The sequence below is a fragment of the Grus americana genome, chromosome 29 (genome assembly GCF_028858705.1).
Source record: "Grus americana isolate bGruAme1 chromosome 29, bGruAme1.mat, whole genome shotgun sequence".
Taxonomy (NCBI): Eukaryota; Metazoa; Chordata; class Aves; order Gruiformes; family Gruidae; genus Grus; species Grus americana.
The window spans coordinates 1,055,973-1,082,903 of NC_072880.1; the positions used below are offsets into that span (position 1 = coordinate 1,055,973).

General features: G+C 54.2%; 1 protein-coding gene across 2 annotated transcripts in view; it reads left to right on the forward strand.

Annotated features, from left to right (window-relative positions):
• Positions 1 to 26,931, forward strand: part of MEF2D (myocyte enhancer factor 2D) — a 126,888-nt gene that overhangs the window by 94,834 nt on the left and 5,123 nt on the right. For both annotated transcript variants that reach the window (XR_008574383.1, XR_008574384.1), the window contains exons 12-14: positions 4,351 to 4,458; positions 23,043 to 23,140; positions 23,574 to 23,947. The gene's annotated coding sequence lies outside the window, so the exon portion shown is untranslated. The remainder of the gene's footprint in view (positions 1 to 4,350; positions 4,459 to 23,042; positions 23,141 to 23,573; positions 23,948 to 26,931) is intronic.

The window sequence follows — 26,931 nt, forward strand, 5'->3', positions numbered from 1 at the left end:
AACCCACCCCAAAACCCCCACCAAACCCACAAAAACCCGACGATGCTTATAAAATCGCAGGTAACTTTATTGCACCAAAGGAACCCGCGATCGAGCGTGTGCGCCGGAATATCACCGGTTTATGGTGTTTGGTTTATTATTATTTTTTTTTTTATTAAAATGTAAAAAGTCAGTAGTTCCCTTTAAAACACTCTCTGCACCGTGTGTGCACGGTCGGTCCCAGGACCGGAGCTGGAAGCGGTGCATCTCTCCCGGTGGGGTCCGGTACCCGGCGTTTCCCCTAATTAACGGGTTATTTCCCAGCTCCCGGCCCGCAGCAATGGCTCAGGGCACCGCCTCGGGTTTGGTTTTTTTTTTGGGGGGGGGGGCTATTGGGAGAGCGGAGGAGCCCGGCTGGGCCGTGCTGCTCACCGTGAGTTTATTTCAAAGGGAGGAAATTTTATTTTCATTAAGGAGCACATTCGGAACAACCACGCGGGACCCGGACGCGCGTTTCTGCGTGTCGTTCCCCCCCCCCCCCGCGCTCTTTGTGCACCCGTAGCCCGGCCACCTTCCTTTAAAACCACCCAAATACCCACAAATAACCTTTTTTCCCCCCCTCTCTCCCCGTTCCCCCCCCCCCCCGCCTCACCCCAATTTCCAACCCCAGACCCTGCTGCGGTTTTCTGGCATCGCTCGCCGCATCTCAGCCCTCCTCGCCTCCGTGGCTGCCGAGAGAGGTTGCCATATTTGCATATATGGTAATGAGCTCCTAATTGCCAGGCTCGCTGTGCTTTGCCGATCGATTTCGAGCAATACATAGGTTAAGGAAGCTTGGAAATATCGCGGCTCCCCTCCTTTCCCCCCCCCCCCCTCCTCCTCCCCCCGCCGGACCCCCCTTGCGATGGAGCTGGCCCCGCATTTGCATCGCAACTTTTTTTAAATATAACACGTATACTTTACGTATAGGCTACGTGGAGGCTCCTCGGCCGCTCCTATATATCCTTACGCCGGGCACGGCCCCCTCTCCTCCGGCGGCAGCTCCGGCCTCGGGGCCGCCGCGAACACCCGCGGACTGCAGAGGTGGGGGCGAGCCGGGCTGGGACCGGGGGGAGGCAGGTGAGGGCAGGGCAGGCAGGACAGGCAGGGCAGGCAGCACAGCACAGGGCAGGCAGCGCAGGGCAAGGTAGGCAGGCAGGCAGGCATGCAAGGCGAGCAGGGGAGTGCAGGCAGGATAGGTGGGCAGGGAGGGGAGGGCAAGGCAGGGCAGGTAGGCAGGCAGGGCAATGCAGGCAGGGCAATGCAGGCAGGGAGGGCAGCGCAGGCAGGTGAAGCAGGGCAGATAGGGGTGTAAGGCGGCGGAGGGAGGGCAGGGCGGGCAGCCAGGCAGGGAAAGCAGTGCAGGCAGGTGAGCAGGGGTAGGGAGGGCAGCGCAGGTAGGGAGGGCAGTGCAGGCAGGGAGGGCAGTGCAGGCAGCGCAGGCAGGACCCGCTGGCCTTACAGCCTCATCCTCCACCGACAGCCGCCCCGAGGTGGGGTGAAGAAGTCGGGGATAACCCCGGGGGAAGAATGGGCGGCCGAGCCGGGACCCCCCGCCATCCATCGCTTCCCTCCCCCCCCCCCCACCCCCCGTGCTTGCTGCCGGGCCGGGGCGCGGAGCCCCCGCGGAGCCCCCGCGGAGCCTGTGCGTGCCGCGCTGGGCCGGCCCCGCAGCCGGACAAACAATGTGAGACTTGGCGGAACAAAAGCCGCGGGGCTTGGGTTGCTGAACACGTCTGAGGCCAGACGAGCCGCGCAATTTATTGGACTTGGTGAGAAAATCATAATAAAAAAAAAAAAAAATAAGGGGAGTGGGGGGGGGGGAAGCCGGCGGAGGGGGAATTGGGGGGGTGGGGGGGATCCGTGTCTCAAAGCGTCTTTATTAGGGGCTGGGGGCGGCAGCGCTGCGGGGCCGGGCTGGGGATGTCCCGGGAGCCGGGGGAGGGGGGGGATGTCCAGCTCCTGCCGCCGGCCGTGCCCGGGACTGGGGGCGCGGGTCCCCCCCACCCAGGGTCGGCTGTAGGGTCGGCGTTTCCCCCAAAGCCCTGGGGGCAGGTGAGAGCCTCCCCCCGCCTTCCCTTCCCCAGATCCCCCCCCTCCCCCTCCGGCATCCCTGAATCGGAGCTAAGAAAGTTTGGGGACGGATGGGCACGGCTCCCCCCCCGCCCCCAACACCCGGACTTTCCTCCACGGGATTATTATGGAAATGCAGCCAGCGCCGCCTTTCCACGGTCCCGGGGGTGACCCAGACCCACTCCGGGTGGGGGGTGCACTGCCCCCCCTCCCTCTGGCTCGGGGACTGAATTTTGGGGTGCGGAGGCCTCCCTCGCAATCTCCCCCCCACCCCGCCGCTCTGGGCAGGGGATGGGAGCGGCGGGTGCAAGGAGAGGCCTGGCAGGATACGGCCGTTCCCGGCCCCCACGCGCGTCCGTGGACTCATTGTTGCCCTCCGCGCCGAGAGAAACTCCCGCCCGTGAGCACGGAGCAGACAGCGGCGCTGCCCACGGGGCTTTGTGCTTTCCTCGAGGGGATGCTCGCGGTGCGTGGGCGCGGAGCGCCCGTGGGGCGGGGGGGGAGGGAGGGGCTCCCCGAAATCCCCCTCCTGCGAGCGGCTTTCCCGCGGGAGCGGCCGGGGGTGCTGCCAGGGACCGGGCCCTAGCGCGCAGCGTGTGGCGGTGTTGCGTGGGGACACGGGCACGGGTGACCCTGGAAGTGGTGGGGCCGGGCCAGCACCCCCCATCCCGGCCGGGTTTTGCCGCCGCGGCCGCTCCGCGCTGGGGGGAGGGGGGGGGGGGGAGGATTTGGGGTGTGGGTGGCGATGCGCAGAGCTGGGGGGATCCCCGGACCCGCACCTCGTTATCGAATAAGCAAATCCTGATGGATGGGGCTGAAAGCAAATTAAATCCGCGGTACAATAGACCCAGCGCGGAGGTTACGCGCCTTTTCCTCCTCCCTCCGCGGCTGAGCGCGGCCGGGTGCGGAGCGGAGGAGCAAAGGGAGAATTTCTCCCCCTCCTCGCAAACTTCTCGTTGCGTCGCGTTTCTTTAATTTCTCCCCCCCCCCCCCAAAAAAAAACCACCACCACCCCCCCAACCGGGTCCGAGCTTTTCCGCTCGATTAAAACCTTCCCCCGTGAATTTCTGCCTTCGGGAGGTGCCCCCCCGCAGCAGGCCGGGAAGGTCACCGAAAATAAGTGGGTTTTGGGGTTTTTTTTAGCAGCGATTCTGGGCAAACGTGAGCCTCGGAGGGGCCGCTGGCCATGGCCCGGCCGAAATTCGCCTCCCGGGCTGCTGCGGGCCCGGGCACCCGGTGGTTCTGCCGCTGCTGCAAAATCCTTCACGGTATTTTGAATTTTTCTGCCAAGGAAGCTTTTAAATTTAATTTTTATTTCGCCTGTTTTTCCTTAAAAATACGCATCCCAGCGGGCTGTCCTTAATTCTCCCCATCGGCGCGGGGAAGGAGAGGAGGTTGTGCTCAAACGGAAAAATAAAATTGTGCAGCGGTTGGGCTTTTTTTTTTTTTTTTTTTTAATTTGGTTCATGCGTGGATTCCCGTCTCTGCAGAAAAGCACTTGGTACCCATCAGGGCAGGTCCTGCCCGGCTCAGCTCCGTTTTTAGCCCTGGGCTACCCCCCAAAACGAAGTTTTTCTTTATGCAATGGTGTAACTGCAAATTTTAGGGCTGGAAATCTTAAAATCTGCCGTGAATCGTATGTTCCCGCGATCGCGCCGGCGGCTCCTTGTATTTTTTGACGGTTTTGTTTGGCTTCAGTTTGCCTAAAGCGACTTTATAGAAAAGCAGCAAAGCATGGACCAGGTTTTTATTTGCCAATGAAACTCAAAAGACAGCCGAGCATCTTCTGCAAATCCCTCGTGTCCTTCCCTAAATCCTCCTGGATCGGGACGTGTCTAACACGATGTTAATATTAAAAAAATAATAATAATAATAATAAAAAAATGCACTGTCATCGGGATAATCCCAGGGAGAATATAAGTTTAAAAGCTGAATCCGTGTCTTTGCAACGTGTCTCGGGATAAACAGCAATATTCGTCGTGTTTCTTCTTTTGGCGGGTTAAAAAAATAACTACCATTTCTGGAGGACCCTAAAATATAAATTTAGATTTTTTTTTTTTAACGTCGATTTAATAAAAAGTAGAATAAAAAGAGGGGAAGACGTGCGGCTGCGTCCCCAAAATCCCATCTCAGCGAGGGTGGGGAACGGTTAAAGCCCGGGCCCGTCGCTTCGCGAACGGCCGTGCGTGGGGGCTGCGTGGGCGCCCACCCCGGCTCTGGCGGCTCTTTAACCGTCCCCCTCCGTCTCTTCTCTTCCAGGACAGCCCCACGGCTCCGGGTCCGGTCGCTGCTTCACCCCCAGCTTGCCCCAGCCCCGGCGGCTCCGCCCACGGGGGAGCAGCCGCTCGCGTGGGGAGAGCGGCCCAGGTGGGTCACGGGGAAACGCGGAGGGAGAAATCACGGGGAGCGCCCGCCCCGAGGTGCGAACGGCTCCGGGAAGGGGTCGGGAAGGGCCGTTTGCCTAAAGGAGCCGCGGCAGCTCGGAGGCTGCAATTCGGGGGGTGGTTTGCAGGCGGGGGGGTGCCCCTGGGTGCCCCCGGGGGAAGCCCTCGGTGGGTGCTGCAGCCCCCACCCAGCCTCTGAGCAACCGGCAGGATGTTCCCGAAATCTGCGGGTTTTCCCCCAACCGTAGCTGGAAGCGAACGCGGTGGAGGGAGGCAAAGGCACCCCGCCCCCCCCAAACCCCTTCGTGCAGCCGGGGGCTCGCAGAAAAGCCAGGTAGGAGGCCACGGGGAGGGGCTGCCGGTGGGGAAGCGGTAGTCCTGGGGGGCAGAGCCCAAGCCCTGGGGGAAGCGGGGTCAGCATGGTCGGGGTTGTCCATAACGCCGAGCTGCTGGGACCCCCCTGGGCAAGTTTGGGGACCCCGAGAGCTGAGATGGTCCCTGCTGTCTGGGTGCCCCCCAGAACACCGGCTCGCCCCGTTGGTGTTGATCCCCCAACATCACCCATCCCCTTTCCCCGCTCCCAGCCAGGGCTGTAAGTACTGGGCCTGACGGGAGCCAGACCAGTGGGCTCCCGTTTTCCCACTGGGGGTAACTGGGAGAGAGGACCCCGATGGGGAGGGTGTGCCACTGGCTGCACTGGTGGCGGCAGCGGGAGAATCTGGCTCTGGGAAGGAGGCAAAACTCATGAATAACCTCCAGCCCCAAACCTGGCTGGTTTTACACTAGGAAAATAAAAATGCCAAGGAAAAGAGGAATTTGAAGAGAAAAGAAAAAGAACAAACAAAACCCAAACAACCGTTTGAGGAAAAATCATGTTACTAGTTTTGATGCTATCTATATTATAACAGGGAAAATAAAAGGGTAATTAATAGAGAGCCTGTGGGGTTAAAACTACAGAAATAAAATAGCATTTGATTTCCATCTGGGGTCTGCGCGGCACGGCCAGGCCCCGGCACCGGCACCGAGCGCCGGTCGGACACCGGCAGTGATGGGCTGCAGGCAGGGGCTTCCCGTTCCCCAGGAGGGGCTGAGCCCCTGGGAGGCCAGAGGGCTGGAGGGGTGGGGGGCGGCGATGGTGGCCATGGCTGCTCGGTGGTGGCGATGGGTGACGGCAATGGGTGGCGGCGATGGGTGTTGGCGATGGGTGATGGCCGGTGGTGGTGCTGGAGGTGGTGGTGCTGAGGATGATGGTGGCGGTGATGGTGCTGAGGGCTGTGGTGATGGTGCTGAGGGCTGTGGTGATGGTGCCGAGGGTGGCGGTGATGGTGGCGGTGATGAGGGAGGTGGCAGCGATGGTGATGAGGGTGATGAGGGTGATGGTGCAGATGGGTGGCGGTGACGGGGGGTGGTGGGGCGATGATGGGGAGGATGATGGGGGCGATGGGGGTGACAGGGGTGGGGGTGATGGGTGGCGGCGATGCGCGTGTGCGCGCTGCTCCCGGCCCCTCCCCCGCCCATTGATGAACTGATAGGCGCTGCAGAGGGGTGGGAGTCACGGCAGGTGACGTCAGGCGGGGCCGAGCCAATGAGGGGCGGCGGCGAGGGCCGGGAGTGTGAAAGCATGAATGAAAAGTGCCGCGCGCCGCTCCCCCCGGCGCAGAGGCTGCGGGCAGCGGCGGGCAGCGGCTGCGGGCAGCAGGTAGGAGCCGTGCCGTGCCGTGCCGTGCCGTGCCGTGCCGTGCCGTGCCGTGCCGTGCCGTGCCGTGCCGTGCCGTGCCGTGCCGTGCCGTGCCGTGCCGTGCCGTGCCGTGCCGTGCCGTGCCGTGCCACCGGGCGGGCCCCGGCCCCGCGCTGCCTTCGCGGTGCTCCGCTGAGCGGGAGAGGCGCAGGGAAAGGGCGGCGGGGAGGGAGGGAGAGACGGGGGGGCACGGCGGAGCCGAGGCGTTTCGGAGGAGCGGGGCTCCGAGCCTCCCCGCAGCGTGGACGTGTCGCCCCGGAGGAAGGAGGGATGCAGGTGAAGGAGGGATGGAGCGGTGCAGGTCTCTTGGCGAGGCAGGTGGAGGCAGGAGGGAGGGATGCGGGAGGGATGCGGGGTTCCCGGAGGAAGGAGAGGGATGCGGGTTCCTTCCCTGAAGAATGGAGGGATGCGGGTTGCCCTGAAGGGGAGGAAGGGTGGAGGGATGCGGGTTCCTCCTCGGAGGAAGGAAGGGTGGAGGGCCGCAGGTCACCCCGGGGAAGGAGAGGGATGCAGGTTCCCCGCCCCCCCCCGGAGGAAGGACGGATGGAGGGATGCAGAGCCCCCGAAGGAAGGATGGAGGGATGCGGGTTCCCCGCGAAAGAAGAAAGGATGGAGGGATGCGGGTCCCCTCAAGGAAGGCGAGAGATGCGGGGAGAGAAAGGCGAGGGCTGCGGGTTCCCCCCGAAGGAAAGGAGGGCTGCGGGTCCCTGCCCGAGGTGCGCGGTCCCTGGGCGCAGGGCCGGGGTCCTGAGCTGCGAGCAGGAGTCGCTCCCTTCCTTCTTTCTTCCCTTCCCTCCCTTTCATCATTTCCTCTGTGTTTATTCATTGCTTCTGTTCCCCCAGATCTTGGCTGAATCCAAAGCATCACAAGTTATTATTTATTTTAACCGGCAGGTTTTTTCGCAGTCATTTTGTTTAGAGAGCGTTAAATGCGTTTATGGGTGGGGAAATGTCCTTTTGGTCTTTTATGCATATTTTAAGTTGCGGGCGCAAATTATATTTGCTTTGATTATTACCAGTTTGAATGCATTAATTTGATAGTTATTAAAAATAATGCGGGCTTAATTCTCAGCACCTGCAGAATATCATTTGGTTTGCAAATGAAACAAATTTAAACTCGGCAGAAAATAGGCTTCTCCTGGGTGACTATCCTGTAATTCTGCTCAAAATTGTATTTTCGAGGGGCCTGATCCTGCCTGTCCCATTGATGCTCAGGAAAGCTTTGCCCTGGGCTCACTGGGTTGCAGGAACAGGGCCACCGATGTAGCTGTGTGCTGATATTATGGATCTCGCTGCTAATATTTGCATCTTTTTTTTTATTCGTTTTCCTCCCTCCTTCCTTCCTTAAAAGCCATGTGCCCCCGACCCCCCTGGAGAAGAAGAGGTTTGGCTTTTTCCTGCTAATGCTGTAGACTTCAGGGGTTGGTTGTTATCTTTGGTTATCTAGCTGTATGAGTGGTGTCAATTCTTCATAAAGCTAGATAACCGAAAGTAAAAATAACCCCATTACACGCCTGAGGAGGATGTGGAGAAGAAAGGAAATTCATCAAAAGGAAGAGGAGGAAAAGAAAAAAATGAAATGGAAAAAAAAAAGGAAGAGAAAGGAAATGAGAGGCGGAAAAAAAAAAACCTGGGGAAAAAAAGACAACTTTTTGAGACTGGAATTAAAACCCGAGGTAGGATTTTTTTTTTTTTTTTCCTTAAAAGAGCCTATTTACCTCCTATGATTTTTAGAAAGAGTTTACTCATTCTGTGCATGTGAAGAAAACGTCTGTCTTGAGAAAGACAAGGATGTTGCCGCTCTCTCTTCGGCTGTTAACTGTAATTGAATTAACAAAGTAAAACTTCCAATCAGATTATGAATTAGTTAAGTCCAGGACACAGACTACAGATCGAGGATGAACTTTCATTGCGTAACCAGTCGTATAGCATCAGAGAATCCATAAATCAATACAGATTACTGTGTTGGATTATCTGTTTAATAAAGCAGCAACAGAGCAATGTTTATTAATGGTTGTTTTGCAAATACGAGTGCTGGATTCTTTTTTTTTTTTTTTTCTTCCCCCCCCCACCCCCCCCATTTCCTATCTGTGTTTAATTTTCTTCCCTGGCAGATATAACTTGATATCAGGATTAGAAAGAAGGATATGGTGATTTGGAAAATGGTTTCTTGCAGTTTTCTTTGTTTTTCTTCCCTAGTACCTCTATCCAAGTGCTTGCTTTCTTCTTTTAACCCTTTGTCTATGAACATTTCTTTGAATGGACTCAAGATTCCAAGATCGGGGATTTACAAAAAAAAAAATATATAACTTGTGTATGAAACCGCGTGAGACTAATGGGGGAAGTTGATTTTTGTCTAATTTATCCTCGCTGCAAATTTATGCTGGTCCTTACCCCCTTCTATGGATTATATGTCAACCTCTTCCTTACGGAAACTGAGATTAATTTTTTTTTTTATCCACTCTACTGTAGAAAGGAATTTTGGGTCAAAGAGGTGAACTGGGTGCTTCCCACTCGCTTTTAATGGTCAGACTGGTTGCCTTAGGCGCCACCTGCAAAATACCACAAGCTATTTGGAAAGGTGTCTTGATGTTGCTTAGAAGAACACAAAGAGCTTGTGATGGATTAAGCTAATATATAATCTCAGAATGGTGATTCCAAGGGAAAAAAAATAATTCATAATAATAAAGAACAAATATGGGTGACAGCACCCGAACTAATTTTGGAAAGGAGCAATTATAGCATTGCAACTTTATGAAAACCCTTTTGCGAAAGGTGAGGGGGGGAAAAAAAAAAAAAGCTGACTTTTGACCCGTGCTGGACCCGCTCGTTTCACTTGTGTGTTCATCAGGATCTTTAACAAAAAACAAAACAAAAAAAAAATAGACAGAAGAAACTCTCCCTGGTACCTTGTCCAGGGAAAGGCTGTAGTTCTGGGTGTAACGTGAAAGACTTATCCTGCTCATACGATTACTTTAAATTAATAAACAAGATATTTCCCCCCACCACCACCACCCGTGGGCCTGTAATTCAGAATAATTCAGTTCCTGTGTGAACTCCCTGTAATGATCTGCTTGGGGGAAGCTTAAGGAAAACCTCCTTGCTGTCTTCCCTTCGAGGTTCATCTAGGTGCTGCTATTGTTCCTGCAGCCCACACCGGCGGTGGCACGGGCGTAGGGAAGTTTTTACAAGCTCTTATTTTATTCCCTGTTCTTTGTTGCCTTGCTGCTGCTCCTCCCTTGGGCGAGCGCAAAGTGCCGCTCTCCTGGCCTGGTGGCTCGTCCCCAGCCAGAGAAGGACACTGCAGAGGACAGGGCAACAGAGAACCAGCTCCAGAAAGTGTCTGAGCCTTGGTCCGTGGAAGGGGGGAGAGCATCCTCCATGGAAACGGGGAGAGCATCCTCCATGGATGCTCGCACCCCGAGCATCTTGTGGGATGAAGTTGGACGCCCTTGGCTTTGGTGGCGGCAGGATGTCACTGCATGGAGCTCTCCTCCTTCATCCCTCTGAGGCAGACTAAGCCGGGAAGAGAAGGGTTGCTGGGATCCTTGCAGGCTGGGATGCGTCTGCGGGCGGACACCGGCATTGAGCGGTGGCCCGTAAGTCCTCGTGCGAAGGGGTGCGGTGGCTCGCCCGGGGACGAGTCCACGGGGGACGAGGGACTTTTATTGCTGGGTGAGCACTGGTGAGCTGCCATGTGCCATCCACCATTGGCCGGTGTCTTTGTTCAAGGGCGGGGGGGGAAGAAAAAGCGCCTTTTGTCCAATCAGGGGCTGGAAGCGATGCTGTGTGATCATCTTTTGGTGTTCCTAGGTGACCAATCATGGTCTGTGCGGGGCCAAGGCGGCACCGCCATAGGCTGATGTTTGATGGTGTCACTTGCTTGGGTATAACAAAGGCATGAGCAGGAAAGGGGGGATGCGAATTGGGACGAGGGCGAAACTCAGCAGGGAATTTAGCGACCCGCAGCGTAGGGAGCCCGTGCGTGGTGGGCCAGATCCAGGGGCAGGAGGTGCCCGTGCTGGTTGGTGACGGAGGGGACGGGTTTAAAGCCCGTCGTGCCTGACTTGGCTCTCCAGAGCTCGTGCACCTCATTCCCCGCTGCGAAAAACGCCCTTTAAAATGGTGGTGAACCCCCCCTTCAGCTTGGGGACGTGGTGACACCGCGGGGCTAAAGCATCTCCAGGTCTTCACCCATCCCTTTGTGCTCCTGGCAGGGCGGATGGGACCTGGTTTCACCCCACTCGCTCGCGGGGACAAGACCGTCGGGTGGGTCCCTCGGGGCTCTCGGTCTGGGGGTGCTGTCGGACCCGGTCGTGCTCTGTGCGGGTGGAGATTTCCTTTTAATTCAGATTTTTGATGTGGCGGGTGACCATTCCCAGCGGCGGGACTGGCTGCTTGGTTCTCTCAAAGGCCTTTGGCAACATAAACTGGAATAATCTTGAAAACAGCTGATTTTTTAAAAAAAATTTTTTTTTTCCTTTTTTTCTCCCCAATTTGCTACTGGAGTACACTAGCAATAAGAAAGCCCGGTGTGTTGGCATGACGTTGATCCAAATTGCGGCTTACGTGTGGCCGTTTAAGCTTGCTTGGCCACTACGATTTGACTGGTTAACACTCAGCACTGTCTACTCTGTTCTTCCTTATGGCTACGTAACTGCTGGAGATGGTAATAGGAGATACGCGTGCATGTTCTGTATTGAGAGATTAGCTCTCCACATTCTTTTTCATGCTTAGAAGCGGTGAGTTTGGAGGGGAAAAAAAAAAAAAGCAGCAAATGGTATACTAATTTTTCAATGATTCGGTGTCATTGAGAAGAACGAGGCTATACAATTATTGAAAATTATTCATTTCATTCAATATATCATTTTCAGCTAGGAAAGAGCTTGCGACTGAGTCGCCTTTAGCTCCTGTCTTTAATGCTTATGCCAGGGATGCAGAAATGCAGCAGATCAGTTGGAGTCCAAAGCCCCTTCGCACCGCTCTCATCGTATGAACGACGCGCTGCGGCCGGCACAGCGGGTCGGGCACTGGCAAACGTCCACGGCAGAAATACTCGTGCTGGTCAATGCTGCCAGCGGGTATTAACTTTTTCTTTGCAAAGGATAAAAGATTTTTTTTTTTTTAATAAATAGTATTAGCAAATGCTCAGCCCCGAACTGTGAGAAATAGTTTAAAATTTTTTTAAAAAATTGGGATTTTTTTTTTGTGTGTGTTTGAGGAAAGCAGACATTTCCTGACTGAAGGAATTTTCTGCTGGCTTTTTACAATTTTAAACTGAAAACAAAAGGAGGCCCTGATGGCTCGAGCCCTTCAAGATCTCCACAGAGCACGAATTGCCCCTTTCCCCCCCCAGCATCTCCCTCCCGCCGCAGTCCTGTGGGCCCTGTGCGCTCCCGCACGCCGTGGGCTGGGCAGGTGTGGAACGGCACTGCAGTGCAACCACAAAGAAACCACATAGATATAATGTGTACGTGTGTGTACATCTATATCGTTTGGAAATACACCTATATATTTCCTTCCTCCAAGCGATCGCAGCCAGATTTGCACGGGAGGCGGGATGGCTTTTAAAGGTGCTCTCAAGGCAGGGCTGGCAGGCAGCGGCGGCTCGTTCCCAGCATCGAGCCCGGATTTTGGGGGTGTCGGGTCCGTGCGCCGTGCGGTCCGGGACCCCTTGTCAGGCTGGGTTTGGGGGTGATCTCTGCGCCGAGAGAAAGCATAAAGCTCCGGTACCTCCAAGGGTCACAAATGCTTATTGAAGCCTCCAGCCGCCGGACCGGGGCTGAGAGGGGAGCTCGTCTTTGTGCCGAGAACAGAGTCTTTCCTCTTCAAACAATCAGGGCTTCAAAACCCCCGAGCGTTTTCAAGGGAGCGATTTTTATGTCGGGATTATGATAAACCGGCTGAGTGGGCGCGCTAAGCCGCCATAGGAATCAGATCAGGCCCCGCTTTAATTTCAGCGAGTGGCGGGTGTGTGGGAACGGAGGCCGGGGCGATGCTCTGAATTAACCGTCGGAGCTCTGGGGGCCCCCCCCACTCCCCGCACCCCCATCTCGGTGCATGGCCCGGAGGAGGGGTGCAGGCAGCTGCCTCTTCGTGCTGACCCCCGGCCCCGCCGCGGCTTTGCAGATGTGGGTCCGGCCGCCGACGCGCGGTGCTTCGCAAGGTGCTTTGCAACGCCCTGCGATGGCTTTGGGGTGTCCGGCGCCGGTCTCTGTCTGGCAGGAGCTAAAGGGAGAGGGGATTTCTCAACACCCCCCACCCCCACCACCCCATCCCAGGGTGTAAACGTGGTGCTGGGTGTCCAGCAAATGGAACCGGACGGCTCTCCTGCACCCTGCCCGAGGAAAACGGGTGGCAGTGCCCCGGGGGGGAGGACAGCTGGAAGGAAAATGATGAGCTCTGTGGTCTTCAGGCTGCTCGGAGGAGACGGCCCGCCAGCGGGCAGGTCGCTCAGATGCAGCCGGGGTGATTGGATGTGAAAGTGGAGCCGCAGCGCTCGCCGCCTGCACTGGCAGCTTCGCCTGTCCCCGTCACCCGCCGCTGCCGCCGGAGGTTTTGCTGGCCCATGTGTGACAGCATTGCCAGCGTGGCGGGGCGGGGGGGACACCCCTAAAAATAGTCCTGGGGGCCGCGTTCTGGCTTGCCCTGCAGAATTTTCAGGGACGGAGATCGGAAGGGACGTGTGCGTGTGAGTCCCGACATCTCCCTGCTCGCTGCCTGTCCCCAAACGCAGGGGCAAAGGGTGATGCTGATGGGCTTTGGAGCAGGCAGGATCCGGCCACCTGCAGAGCTGCGACGGCTGTGGTTAGTTTTGCAGAAAAAGAGCTGGGAAGTCTTTGGGGATTTTGGGTTTCAGGAGCCCTGTGCCAACCGCGGCGAGGGACCCCCCCAAATCCCGGTGCCGGGATGGGGCTGGAGGGGGGTGTCCTGATGTACTGAAGTCTGCAGGGCTGGCGGGGAGGTCTTGGATCGGTGCTCCTGGCTGAATCCATCCTCGGTTATCAGTGGCTCGCAGTCTCGTGCTGCCGTATAACTCCAGGATTTCTCCTGCTACGGCTGAGCCCAGACTTGGACCCGGCATCTGTAACCGTAAAGCTAAGCTGTGTAATCCTCGCCCGGCGGTGACGGCCGTGGTCTGAGCTTCAGCTTTGACAGCCCAGGCTAGGTGTAAAAATCATTTTAATTCCACTTTCAGGGCTTTTAGTATTGCCGGAGCAGGGACAAAGGGGGTAGTGCCAGGATGCTGGTGTTGGAGGAGGGAGCATCCCCATCGGGTGCATCTGCTGGGTTTAACTGCTTGGCCTCGTGCGATGGATTTTTGCAGGCAGGTGGAGGGCACGAGGTGGAGCTTGCTTTGGGACAGGCAGAAAATGCAGGCTCTCAGAGGTTAAAAAAAAAAAAAAAAAAAGCTGATTAGTAAGCGTTGGGAATGAAAAAGATTGGATACTCATTGGTGTGGTGGGATGCGCGTGGCTCCGGGGGGCTGTTGGCTCATCCTGTGGCCTCGCATCGCTCGGGTCGATGCAGGTAAACCAGGTTTAATTTGACCTTCAGCAAGTGCCTGCCTGCTGGAAGCTCAAAACTCATCCCTTTAGGGGAAAAATAATAATAATTAAAAAAAAATCTCCTGGATCAGTGTGTGAGCTACGGGGTGGGGGGGGAAGGGGTCCCCCAGATCCTCGTTGCCCTTTCGGAGGCACTGGGTGCCCTTTGGAAAGGAGGAAGAGCTCTCCTTGAGGACCCTGCCTTCTTTCACCCGTTCCTCCCCTCTGCCTTTCAGTAAATACCCGCTATTTTGGGCAAGAGTGAAATATTCAGCTTTTAACGTATTTCCTAGGAGCGGATCGTTCAGGGATTCCCGGGCTGAGCCGGGCAGGAATGCATCTGGGCCAAATAACCTTTCTCTGGCATCAGCAGGCACCAGCTGCTTGGGAGGAAAGTGTCTGAAACCCTACAATTATGGGATAATGTATTCCGAGAGAGTTTCTCGGCTTTCCGTCCCCGAGCTGGAGAGTTTCTATGCTCTCTCTGATCCTTGTAAAACGTCACTAAACTTGGATGTTCTTGTCATCCGCTCCTCAACGGTGCCGGGAGCATCCCGCAGCGGCGATCTGTAGGGGCTCAGGGATGAGCGGGAGGAAAAAAAAAAAAACCAAACCCCAAAAAAACCCCAAACCCTAAATTTTCTAGCGTTTGCTTTGAATTTGCCTCTGTGCCCCTTGTTTCGGGAGAGGAATAGTGTCTTTGAAAAGAGCTGGAAACGTGCCGGCCTCCGCAGCGGCGTATGGAGTCAATGGAAAAGCCATGAGGAATTAGGAATATAACTTCGATTGTTCAAGGGAATTAGGCACCTAATTCACTCGGGAATTTTGATTAATCCCACGAGGCACTGTTGGGATCCAGAGGACTTTTCTACCTGCTCGGGCTCGGCCGGGAGGTGCAGGGTTTAACCCCTCTGCCTGCGGGGAGCTTGGGGGGCTCGGGATGCTTCGCTGGGCTGGATGGGTACCGCAGGGGACGGGTGGCCCCGGGCCACCGACCCTCCTTGGGATTTTGCGGACAAACCCCATTCTCTGGAGAATTTTCTCCCTTCTTCCCCTTTGTTTTGGCTTTCAACAACAAAACTCACCAATCCCCCTCCTTTTTTTTTTTTTTAAATGGAAAAAAAAAGTTCTTTTTAATCTTAAACCCACCCATCTCTAGGAGCATCAGCAGGGCTGGGTGGGTTTCTGGAGGGAGAGCTTTGCCACGGAGCTGTGCACCTTCTCGCCACTCTTTGCTCAAGATAACCATTGATTTTTTTTTTTTTTTTTTTTTTTTTTTGGAGAAGCAGGGAGCGAGAGGAGACCTGCCTGTGCTGCCCGTCCCCGCTGCCCATTTCGGCCGAGGCTTTTGCCAACACCAGGACAAGCCGGCGGCAAGGTCGGGGCGAAGGCAAGCTGCCTCCCTCCTCCGGTGCGAGGGATGGCCACGGGAGCAGGTTGCCATGGAGAACCGGGATTATTCTGCGCGTGTGTGTACCGGGGCAGGGCCGGGGGGGGGGGAATATCGTAATTTTTATTTTATTTTTTTTTAAAAAAACCACTCGCGATGGAGCGCGATGCCATCGGCGGCCGCTCTCACCCCACCTTGGGAACCGCATCCTCCAAACCCCATCCCCTCCTCCTTTACTTCTCCAACCCCAGCTTCTTCCCCAGCTCCTCCGTCGGGCTCTTATCTCCAATAATCCCCCCGTAAGAGGGCTTTCTGCTTGTTATGACACCCGGTGAAAGCGTGGGAGAAAGATCCTTTCTTCGCCCTTGTCCTCCACAGCCAGCCACTAGCCTGAATGGGAGGCTTTTTTGTGTCTCTGTGTGCCTGACTAATTGAGCTGAAGGACTTGCGTCTGGAAGGGCTTGAAAGGGACTTTTGTTGCCGCTGCGGAGTTTGTGGAAGGCGAATGAGCCGTGCTTTCTTAAGGGACGCGGGTCCTGGGCAAATTTGACTCTCGAGTGCTCACGCCTCCTGGTTCTTTGGGAAAATTAAGGGGGAAAGAAGGGAAAAAAAAAAAAAGGGGGAAAAAAAAAAGGGTGGTGGGCTTGGGGTTTGTTTCTTTGTGGGTTTTTCGGAGGGCTAGCAGCAGCAGTCTCTGGAAAATTGAGTATGGTGAAGAAAAAAAAAAAAAATCCGGCCCTGGAAAGGTTGGTGAGCTGGCTTTAAAAAAGGGCATGGTGAGATGAGTTAAAATCGGTTAAAACCAACAATTTCCGGAGCCTTTTGGCTCCAAAAATAACAGTATTGAGAGCCTTTGCCTCCTGCTTTTTTAAGGCCCGAGAATCAACCCCCAAATCCCCTCTGCGATCCCAGGGGAAATTGTTTGGTGGTCTAAGGGCGCTTCCACGTCCCGTTGCATCCCATGAGGAGATGAGCATCCGCTCTCACGTGGTGGTTTGAGTCGCCGCTGCAAAATTCCTCTTTTCCTCTTGCCTTTGACCGGAGTCGTGAAAAGTCAGGATTCTCCCTTAAAGAAGTGCTTTAATTCCTGCTTGGGACTCCTGGTCACCGGTGACCCTGCGAGCGTGCAGGAGGGAAGCGTTCTGCTACCTCTAATAGTCCTAAATCTTCCTTAAAAAAAAAAAAACCCACAAAGATCCTACTTGGGAGGAAAACCAAGAGGTTTGCTGCAGCGTTTTGGGACTTTTAAACCTCTTCTCCGTTTGGGAAGGTTGGTTTGGGGCATCCGACTGGAGCCTTCGGGGAGTTTCACCCTCCTGCTGCTCCGTGTCCCATCCCGAGGACTTGGTGTTTCCACATGTCTCTGTCCAGGAGATTTTTTTTCCATCCTTTGCTAATTTTTCATGATCCGATGCTGGATTCGTTCAAAGACCAGCCCATGGGTTTTTTTTTTTTTCTCCATGGCGGGGCTTAGGAAAAGCCCCGTGCAAAACCCAGTGCTCAGCATCCCGTCTGGAAATCACCCCCCCTGGCAAGGACGGAAAAAATGAGGGGTTTTGGGGGGAAAAACAGGGCTTTTTGATAGAAAATGGCCCAGCACGTGGCAAAGGCTGGCCAGTTGTTCGTGGATTTTCAATGGCTGGTGGTAGAGATGGGGAAGGAAGCGGCTGTCCGGGGGATGCTCGGCTGTCGAGCGCCCCGGCTGCTTTGGTCCCGGTGCACGCTTCTCTTGGGACGAGCAGCCCCTGGGCCTCGTCGAGAGACCGCTTGAAATTATTGTCAAGAAATAGGTTTCCTTTGTCATTTTTTTTTTCTAATTTTTTTTTTTCCCCACCTCTTATTTTTCCTTCTTTCTAGCACAAGGAATCGCTGTCAAAGCTGCCAGGCTCCATTCCACCCCCTGTGTGGATAAACACTCCCAGCGTGTGTTATTTGGCAGTCGGTTTCTAATGCAAAGTGATTAAAACATTTTGAAAGTTGAATTTTTTTTTTTTTTTTTTTTGCTTTTGATAGGGTGATGTAAAGGCTGCAAATGTCCACAGCATCCCTTTTCCCACCCTGGCTGCAGTAGTCCAGGGCCAAAGACGTACATCAAGGATGGGGAAAAAAACAGAGTAAATAGGTTTGTCGATGTGAATAGTGAAATTTGATAGAGATGGGAGGTGAGGGAAAAGAGAGGTGAATGAACAGAAGCCCCTTTTTAAAAAAAAATTTAAAAATTTAAAAATCACCTTTGAAAATGGTGCCTAACCCCACTTCACGTGACTCCGCAAGGGAGGTTTTAAGAAATCAAGTCATTTCTGCCAAACGCTCCTTGCCGGCACCGTGCTAAAACCACAAACTTGGGTTTTTTTGGTTTGTTTTTTTTTTCCCAACAGCCCGAAGTCCGTCCCGCCGCAGCTCCCGGGATGCCTTTGCCACCAGGTATTTGCTAAACCGAATCCCAACTAGTTACCGGCGTGGGTAAATGACAATTTACATGCTATTTGCGTGCTCGTAAGAAAGCATTAGAGAAGTTTGCTTTCTCAGCACTGTGATATGATAATGACGGTGCGTATTAGTCATTAGCGATAAGTAGCTGTCGGCGCGAGCGTCGCCGGTTGGAGCACCCACCAGCATCCCTCCAGCCCTTTTTTTCCACCCAGGACTTGGCTTTCTCTGCCTCCATTTATTTATTTTATTTTTTTAAAATAGAATTTTCAATAATTATTCTCTCCCCCCCCCCCCCCAAAAAAAAAAAAATTAAAAAAATCGCCCAATTCCAGGTTTGGAATTATGTGTGAACTTGGAAATTGGGGTTCGGGGTCAAAGGCAGATGAAGGGAGCGGAGCAAGGCTCGCAGATGTCGAGCTGCTTGCGCGCTGGAGGCCAGAAGACAAATAAAACCGCCCAAATTGCTGGTTTTTTTTTTTTTTTAAATTATTATTTTATTTATTAATTTATTCCCCCCTCATCTTTGTTTAGTAGGGAAGGGGCTGGCTCACTTTTTTGGGTGGGTTTTGTTTTTTTTGTTTGGACACTTGAGGTTTGCCGAAGTGCTGAATATTTTACACTCTGCAGAGGCCTCACCAGGATGGGACCAGATTAATGAAATAAAAGGGGTTATTTTTTTAATAACTGGCCAGTAGTTCTGGGTTCCTGCATTTCAGAGCGCACCAGACCGCCCATAAAAACCATCATTTTTATGGTGTCTCTAACCAAACCCCTAAAATTTGGGAAATTCTTGCCCTAGCACAGATTATTGCTCCTGCCCCCAACAGCTTCCAGCTCAAATAACAAGAGTTTTTGAGCAGATGGGGAAAAAAAAATTAATGAAATGTGGGTATTGGAAGGAGCTATAGAAAATAACAGAAAATTCGAGCGATTTTAGTGCAGATGAGGCATAATTCTTAGGCAAAACAGAGCAATAATATTAAAATGCATTATTATTGCTAATCAATAACAGCATCGCTATAAAATATTCAGAATTATGCAACGCATCTACTTCTCAGCTTTACAGCTCATTGTAATATTCTTAATTCCTGCAATCTCTACGTTTGAGCACGAGGTTATGCACTCGGGATTTCTCTGTTTCGGTTCCCAGCACCGAGGCCTTTGCGTTTTCGGGGCTGGGATGGAGAATTGGGATTTTTTTTCCAGAGGTTTTTGGAGGAGCGAGGCGGTGGTCACACGCTGCTGATGCCGTGCGCGTTTCCCATCCCCTCGGAGCATCCCGGGGCAGGTCACAGGGATGCGGATCAGGGCCCTGAAGGAAACTCTGTCATTTAATCTTTTTATTTTTTTTTGTTCTCAACGCAAAAGTCAAAACAACCCGAAGCACGGGATTTCGGTGTGTTTTGTGACTATTTTTTTTTCCCATCAGACGAAGAGACGGTGGCTCTGTGCCCGTCCCGGCGAGCGGGTTGGATGTAAACAGCCGAACCCTCGTGGCTGCCATCACCCTTTGCCGATGCATCACGGGGAGGGTTTCACCTTCTGCCGAGAGCGGCCTGCTTTTCCCTCCCTTTTCTTTATAATTTTTTCTTTTTTTTTTAAATAGTATTTTCCTTTTTTCCCCCTTTTTCTTTTTTTTGTTTTCCTTTTTTCTTATTTTTCTTTTTTGTTTTTCCTTTCTTTTTCCTTTTTCTTTTTTCTTTTTCTTTTTCATATTCTCTTTTTATTTTTCTTTTTCTCTTTTTCTCCTTCCCCCCCCCCCCCCAATTCTACATTTAAGCCTGCTTTGTCTCGTCTCCTGCCAGCGTGTTTAACGAAGGGGCAGCCGCTCCCACGCCAATGTGTTGGGGTTTTTTTTATTATTATTCTTGGATTTTTTTTTTTTCCCCCAATGCTTTGTTCCACCCAACGCCCTCCTTGGGGACCACGGGGCACCCGCCGAGGGGTGCGGGTCGGAGTGCCCAGGGATGGACGAGGAAGCACAAAGCCCCGAGGAAGACACGGGGCTCTTGTTATCCTGGGTTGTGCGCGAAAGAGTTAACCCATTAGAAATTCCGAGCCCTTCTTCCGATAGTTAAACCTGATTTGCATGCATTTGCATAATGAATGTCATTTGCATTCTTGGAGGTTGGCTACTTCTGTGGGAAAAGTCAAAGCGGGATTGCGGGGAGGGCGAAGGGGGGTCGGCGAAGAAAGAAGGGAAGATTTTTTTTCCCCCGCACCCCACGCGCATCCCTGCCCCTCGCCATCCTCATCCAAACGCTCTTGATTTTTTTTTATTTATTTTTGGGTTTTTTCCCTTCTTTCCCCCCATTTTTTTCCCCCCCTCGATGCCTTCCTGCATCTCCCTTCCGCGAGGCGCACAAAAGCCAACGGCGGATAGGCCGTGTCGAGGCGAAGCGCATCCTTTTCCCTCTCCCCCCCTTCCCCTCCTTTAATTTCTCCCTCTTAATTCCATCTTGGCTCCCGTTCCCAGCGCCCTCGCACGCGGGGGGCCGCGGCCCCTCTCCCTCCCCTCCCCGCGGGTGCATGCGTGTTGAAACGGTAGCAGAAAGGGGGGGAAAAAAATGGGAAAAAAAAAAAAAAAGAAGGAAAAAAAAAAAAAAGGTGGGAGCCACCATTTTAGGCAGCCGATGTGTAAAATGGCCGATTCTCTTTCCCTCTGGTCCTCGCCACGCGGTCGGCTGCATCCCCCGCAGCATCCCGGGGATGGGGATGGATCCTGACCGCAGCCTCCCCCGGGTACCGCGGCCTCGCCGTGGGGCGTTGGGCTCCGTGGGTCGCTCGTCCGGGCCTTGGCCGCGGGGATTTTCCTTTTCCCGCCGGCGATGGTCTTGGCACGGGGCGTCGTGGCCACGAAACATCCCCCCCCGCCCCCAGCCACGTGAAAAAAACACCGATCCACACCCAAAAAATCAACCTCCTTTTGTTTCACCTTCAGTTTTTGCAGTGGGGATGGCACTGAAGGCGAGAGTACAGTCTTTTTTTTACCAAATTTTTTTTGTTTTGTTTTAATTATCGTTTAAAATGACCTCCACGCCACATGGGGATATTGTGGGTTTTGAGGCTTGGCTGCAGAATTTTTTTCCTGGTCGCAATAGATGTCATTTAATTGTTTGTGTATTGCAATAGTATTAGGGAAACGGCTGCTTAATTTTTAAATTTTTTTCCCCCCTTTTTTTGGACCAGAAAAATTCAATATACTCATTTTTCTGTCGCTGAGACCATTTCGTGGCTGTTTAGGAAGGGGAAAAAAAAAAAATGTGAAAAATGAGAGAATTCAGCCCCTTCTTGTGTGTGATGAGCAGAGGTGTGAGAGGCTTCACCCGGTCCAGAAGATTTGTGGGTAGGAAGTTATTGCACTGAGGTTAATATGAGAGGGGGGGAAAAATAAAATTTAAAAAAAAAAAAAAATCACTTTACACACCACACAACCTGGTGGGGTGTGAACTGATTAATTTTACTACAGCACTTGAAATATTTTGGGGTGTTTTTATTCGACGATCCCGTTGTGAGAGGCTTGTGATTTAGGTGAAAATCTTGGTGTTATACGAGGCCTTGTTTGTTGTTCTTTTTAATTTCTCCCCATCCTTCTGTTGCCATGAGACCTAGAAAACTTAAAAGCCTAAATACGCCGAGTGAGTTTAACCCTGGTGCGACGAGAATTTTTGAAAGCAGATTAAAAATAACCAGAAATTTATCCTTAGAAGAAAAATAAATCACTTTTTTTTTCCTCCTTTTTTTTTTTTTTTTTTTCCCCCTGGGCTGATGCCGGAGCCCCAAACATTCCTGGTTGGGGTCGTCCCCATGGGGAACCGCTGCTCGGCTCAATCCCGGTCCCTGGTGGGATGTGGAAGGTGGGACAAGTGGTGACCGTCACTGTCGCGTCCCTTCCAGTGGCCTCCGCCGCCGTTCCCCCGGGGATGGCGATGCTTCGAACCCGAAGCAGCGCTGGGGGAGGGGGTGTCCCTGCGAACTTGTGGGGTCTCCCCGGCCCCGTCGGCAGATCCAGCCCCAGCGGCGAAGGGTTTGCAGCTGCGTGCTCCCCTCCGCCTGCCAAACCTGCTTGTTCAGGAATGGGAAACGCTTCCCTAAAGCTTGCAAAAATGCGCTAAGGCTCTTAGCTATTTGGCTAAGCTGCACCTACTTAGTTGATTTTGATTTCTCACTGCTTTTATTTATAACCTTTGGTCCACACTGGGGGGGGGGGGTTGGGTTGTTTTTTTTTTTTTTTCTTCCTTTTTTCTCATTCTCACCCTGGAACGGGGCACATTGATGGGTCGGAAGCGGGGCTGGAAGGAGAGGATGGATCTGGGCATCCCGGCTCTGCTCCCGCCAGTGCCACTCGCTCGCTCTTCATCACTTAATTTCCACAGAATCGGATTGTCTCTCTGATTTCTGTAGCGTTATCAATGATTTATGGGACTAATGGGCAGGAGAAAAGGCTCTTTCTCTGGCCCAAGCGCCTTCCTCTATTAAACGAGCCAAGTAAATTCTGCACTGGGTGCTTAAATCGATGTGCAGCCTGTGAATAGCTGTGGATGAAAGCAGAGTTTATACAGATGAAAAATATATAAAGTGAATATTAATATACTATTAAAATAAAAAATAATTCTGTAAGGATGCTCCAAAGCAATATGGAGCAGCGGCTGGCAGCACGAGGGTTGCGGCTGCTCGATTTTTGCTATTTTTAGGTGGGGATGCTGCTGGTTCCCGCTGCGTCGGCAAGGGGAAAACCCCGCAGTGCTGGGGTTGAGGTCACAGGGATGCAGCATGCTGGGCTCTGCCTTTGAGCCAAGCATCTTCCCTCAACACGGCTCCAACCGGTGATGGGTCCCTCCCGGCTCAGCCGCAGCAAAGCGCCCGGGGCAGCCCGGCTTTCTCGGTGTCTGGATAAATCCCTCTGGTCGCAGGGTGCTGCTGGGTTTGGGTTTGGCTTTGAAGTGCCTCGGTGGAGCAGCCTCTGCGCTGGGCAGGGAGGGAAGCCTGGAGAACGCAGCTCCCCAGAAGGCAAATGAGGAGGGAAACACAAAAAAAAAAAAAAAAAGTCTTTTTTATTTTACTTAGATTTATAATTTTCAGTCCTGCCTCGTAATTCTCGAATGCTTGGCGCTGGCAGGATTGTCACGGCAGGACGCTGGCTGGCACCACGCTCAGCGGGGACAAGGGACGGTGGCGGTGCCACGAGAGCTTTCCCCTGTTTCAAATCCCCCCGGAGCAGACTCCGGCTCCTCTCGCTCCCTACGGGTCTGGAGACTCGCCGGGGCATCTCCGCAGGGCTCAGGTTTGGAAACCAGGACGGTCACAGGGATGCCGAGAATTTTCCAACTGACTTCTCTCTTCCTCCTTCCCTTAGCAGGAACGTGGCCGTAATCTCCCTGTTCTGCTGTAATCCAGCCGGGGGAGGACAGGGCTGACATTTAACGCGTCCCATCCTCTTTTCTTTCTCTCCCTGCTAGGGAGGAGCGCGGGTTCACCCTACGTGATGCTCCGCTCATTTTCTGGCTGGCGAATCGTGGGTCTCTGGCCCCAGTGAAAGTTCACAGGGAATTGCCTGGTAAGTGGATTTATCTTTTTTTTTTTAAAGGCTTTCCATAAGCTCTTATCCAGGACAGTCTCTAGCACCGGCACGCTGCCGGGATGGGCTGACCGTCCCTATAGCAAGCGCTCAGGGACTGCTGCGAGACCACGGTGACCCACATTATGGGGAAAAAGAGGGCCCAAAAGCTCCACGGTTGCCAGCGCCTTCCTCGCCGCCCACTCGGCCCGAGGTCTTGAACAACCCTGGATTTTGTTCTGTGTTTAACTCCTGTTATCGCTGGTTTGTTAACTCATAATCCTCAAACCTCGTGAGAGGTGTCTTTCCCACCCGCAGGAACAAAGGGCTCCTTTGGGCTTCTTTGGGTTTGTTTGGGGTTTTGGGGGTTTTTTGTCTTTTAAATGGAAAGAGGGTAATAAGGGTGTTTCTGTGGCTTTTGTTTTTAACTCAGATCGGCTCACTACAACGCGAACCCAGGAGTGGGGGCTATATGGAACAAAACCCCACCCTCCAAAAGCCGCGCGGGAGCTGTCAGCAGGACCTGTCTAGCAGGACCCTCAGCAGAAGCCCCTCACCACGGCTGATCCCATCTGCACCCTCCTGCTCCTCCTCCTCCCCCAGCCAGCAGACCCTGGCCTGGAGCACGACATAGATCGTGATTTGCACCAGGATCCATACAGGCTGCTTGGGGCTGCCGGCCAGCACAGGGCTTCGGCATGGGGACGCCAGCACCAATTTGGGGATGGATGGGGCAGAGAAGACACCAGGACATCCCCGTCCCACCGCTGCGCATCGCCCTGCAGGCAGCACGCCGGAGCCTCGCCGGTGAGACCAGGGTGGGATGCGGGTACCGCTCCGGTGGGTCGCATCAGGGCGCGGGGATGCTGCATCCATTGAGGGATGGGGACTGCAGGTAGAGCCTGCAGCGGTGGGCAGCTGGCCTGAGGCGGAGGTGATGGGCAGGGGGAGAGGGGCTGGGAAGGGACAGTGCCTTTATTAACCAGGCGCAGCTGAAGCGGGTCCTTTGCCAGTGGTCAAGTCTGAATCACAAACTCCGCATTGTTTCTGAGCGGGTTCAGCACATTTCCCTTCTCCCCCTCCCTTCCCCTTTCCTCTCCTCTCGCCCTCGCACAAAGATGTCATTGTGCCGGGGACTTGGTGATGGTAGCGTTGTTATTTGGTCCAAAAAAAAAAAAAACCAAACCCAAAAAAACCCACCCCAAGAAAAGAAAGAAGTGGGGAGGGGGGGACCCAACAAGGTGAAGAGGTTTAAATCAGCTTAGCCCAAATGCCAATTAAAAACCAAAGAGGATTAGGCTTGTGATCAGCAGAATAGACAGTCATTGTACCCGGACGAGGGGGTTCCCCCCCCAGGCCCAACGCAATCGTGCCGCAGGTCTCGCTGCCGATTGTCACCGCTCTCCTCTCACAGTGGGACGGAGCAGTGCAGGGGCTGCCCTTGACCCCCGTGAGTCGAGCTGCCCGCACCCGCCGGAGCGCTCGCCCATGGCACAGGGCAGCGAAAACCCCATGGGTTTCCAGCACAAAGACCTTTTTCTCACTTTTTTTAAGTGTGTGCAAGGACTCTTGCCTTGGCTTGAGCTCAACCGAGCAAGGAGATGTCTCAATCTCTCTGCCAAGCGGAAGGTCTTCCCTGGAATAGGCTCTTGGGCAGCGCGTCCCTCAGCTGTGAGCTGGTGGAGGGCCCCCGGGGTGAGGTCCTGTCCCGGTGTCCAGGCAGATGTTGTCCCCACCTTGCTAGACCTCCATGTGCAGCCCTGCTCCAGCATGCCCAGGCGCTCTCACCACCCCTGGGACCGAGCCGTGGGGGCCATCGGTCAGACCTCTGCTCCCGAAGCAGCCAGCGCATCGCCTTCGGTCCCGTGGCGTCAGCAGAGAAATGCCAGGAACATCGCAGGGGATGTCCTCCGGCCAGCGGAGATCCAGAAAAGACTTTGTACTCTCTGCACCGTGGCCTGGAGATGACATCTTGGTCTGGTTTAGTCCTCCTATGCCATCCACTAGCTCGCTGCTTGCGTGCTTTGAGGTCTAATGTAGCCAGAAACCGTGGTCCTTGTAGCATCCTCCCCTGCAGGAGAGGAACCTGGGATGGGTGAGGTGGGTCTGGGTGCTTGCTTGGATGTCTGCCCACGCTCAGACTCCCCCGACTCCCCCAGATCTAGGCATCTCTCCCACTACACCGGTAAAGTGGTAAAACCCCAGGAACAGAAAGATGCTCTGTACCGACGTGGCGGCTGTTAACAGGGATGGGAGTCTGCGGCCGTGGCGGTTTCGTTCCTGACTCTACCAACGGAGCGATGAAGGCAACTCGTCCTGCAGCCAAAACGGCTACACGGGTGTGAAAAGTGTGTAGCCAGGCCAGGGGTGTTTTATATCACACTGGCAACTTAAAAAGGGTCTTCACTTAGGTAGAAAGTGTAATTACACGCTAACTGTAAGGCTTTTTTGGAAAGGAAGGGTGCCAAGCGGGGAGACGCTTGAAGGACATCAGCAACAAATTCTGGTGGAGCTTCAGCACCTCCGTGCCTGGGTGCGAAGGGACACCCCTGCACACCTGTCCCACCTCTTCTTGGGGTCTCTGAGGGGCGAATCCTCTCTGCTAAGGGGGACCATCGCCTGGCTGAGGTGGCCCTGGTGCTCGGTGGATCCTGCTGTCCTGCTTTGCACGGGAACCCAGGGACGGCTGCGATGGAGCCTGGTCCGGCCCCGGCCAAAAGCTCCTGGGAGATGCCGAGTTGAGACGTTGCTGCCGTAGATGCAAAATGTTCCCGACCTTGAGCCAGAGAGAGGAAAAAGGGGCAAAAGGGCCTTTTCTCTGAAGAGCGGAAGAAGGAGAAAGCGTCCCATCTCTGGACCAGGAGCCGTTTCTCCCCGATCCTGGGCACGGTTAGCGTTGGCTGAGGGACCACAGTCACGGCGTGATGGACGACTCCGGTGCCCTGGCGGTGGATGCTCAGGCAGCATTTTGGGGCAGAAAGCAGGGATGCTGCGGAGCGAAGGAGATGCGCTTTGGGGGACAGGGAAAGGGTGCAGAAGATGTCATGGGCTAGGAGGGAGATGGTGGCATCTTGGAAACCCCTCGTGCCGCCACTGTGCCCAAGGAAGCCCACCAGCACCCAGCAAGCGCACGGGCTGTGGGAGCGGGGAAGAGGGCAGGATCCGTCCCCTTTTTGTCGCCGCCGTGTAATTTATGATATGAGAGAGGGCCATTGTCTGGACCCATCCTGTATTTTTCCGAGGGCTTTGCCTCTCTTCCCAGACCCCCGCTGTGCTCCGGCTACTGTACCGTTGCTATGGGACGTGCTCCCTGCGCCGCGGCTATGCGGGGCAGTGCCGGGGAGGGCTGCCCGCCGCAGCCGGACCCATCTGGAGCCCCGAGCCCCGCTGCCGGCAACCCAGCCACTCGGCGGCCCCGCTGACGTGCCGAGGGCCTGGGAATGGGGCTTTCGGCCCCTCCAAGTTCACGGCCACCGGAGGCATTCAGCTGCCGGAGGGGGGGGCAGCAGGATCTGGGGCGTTTGGCTCCATTCTCCCTTCCCTTTCAGCGCCGGCAGTGTCCTCGGTGCATACAGATCCCCCGTCCCTTTCTCCTCCTGACAAGTGCGCACATAAATAAATTACCCCACCGGGCGAGTGTGGAACAATCTGTCCCCTAAATTCTATTCATCGCCAGACAGGACCCATTATTCCCCCGATTAAAGCCGCTGGAGTAGCTTGCAAGGGTTACAGTTACTCTGTCAAACTGTAAATAAGACACTAAAAATAAAGGGCGCTGGCGAGAGAAGGGG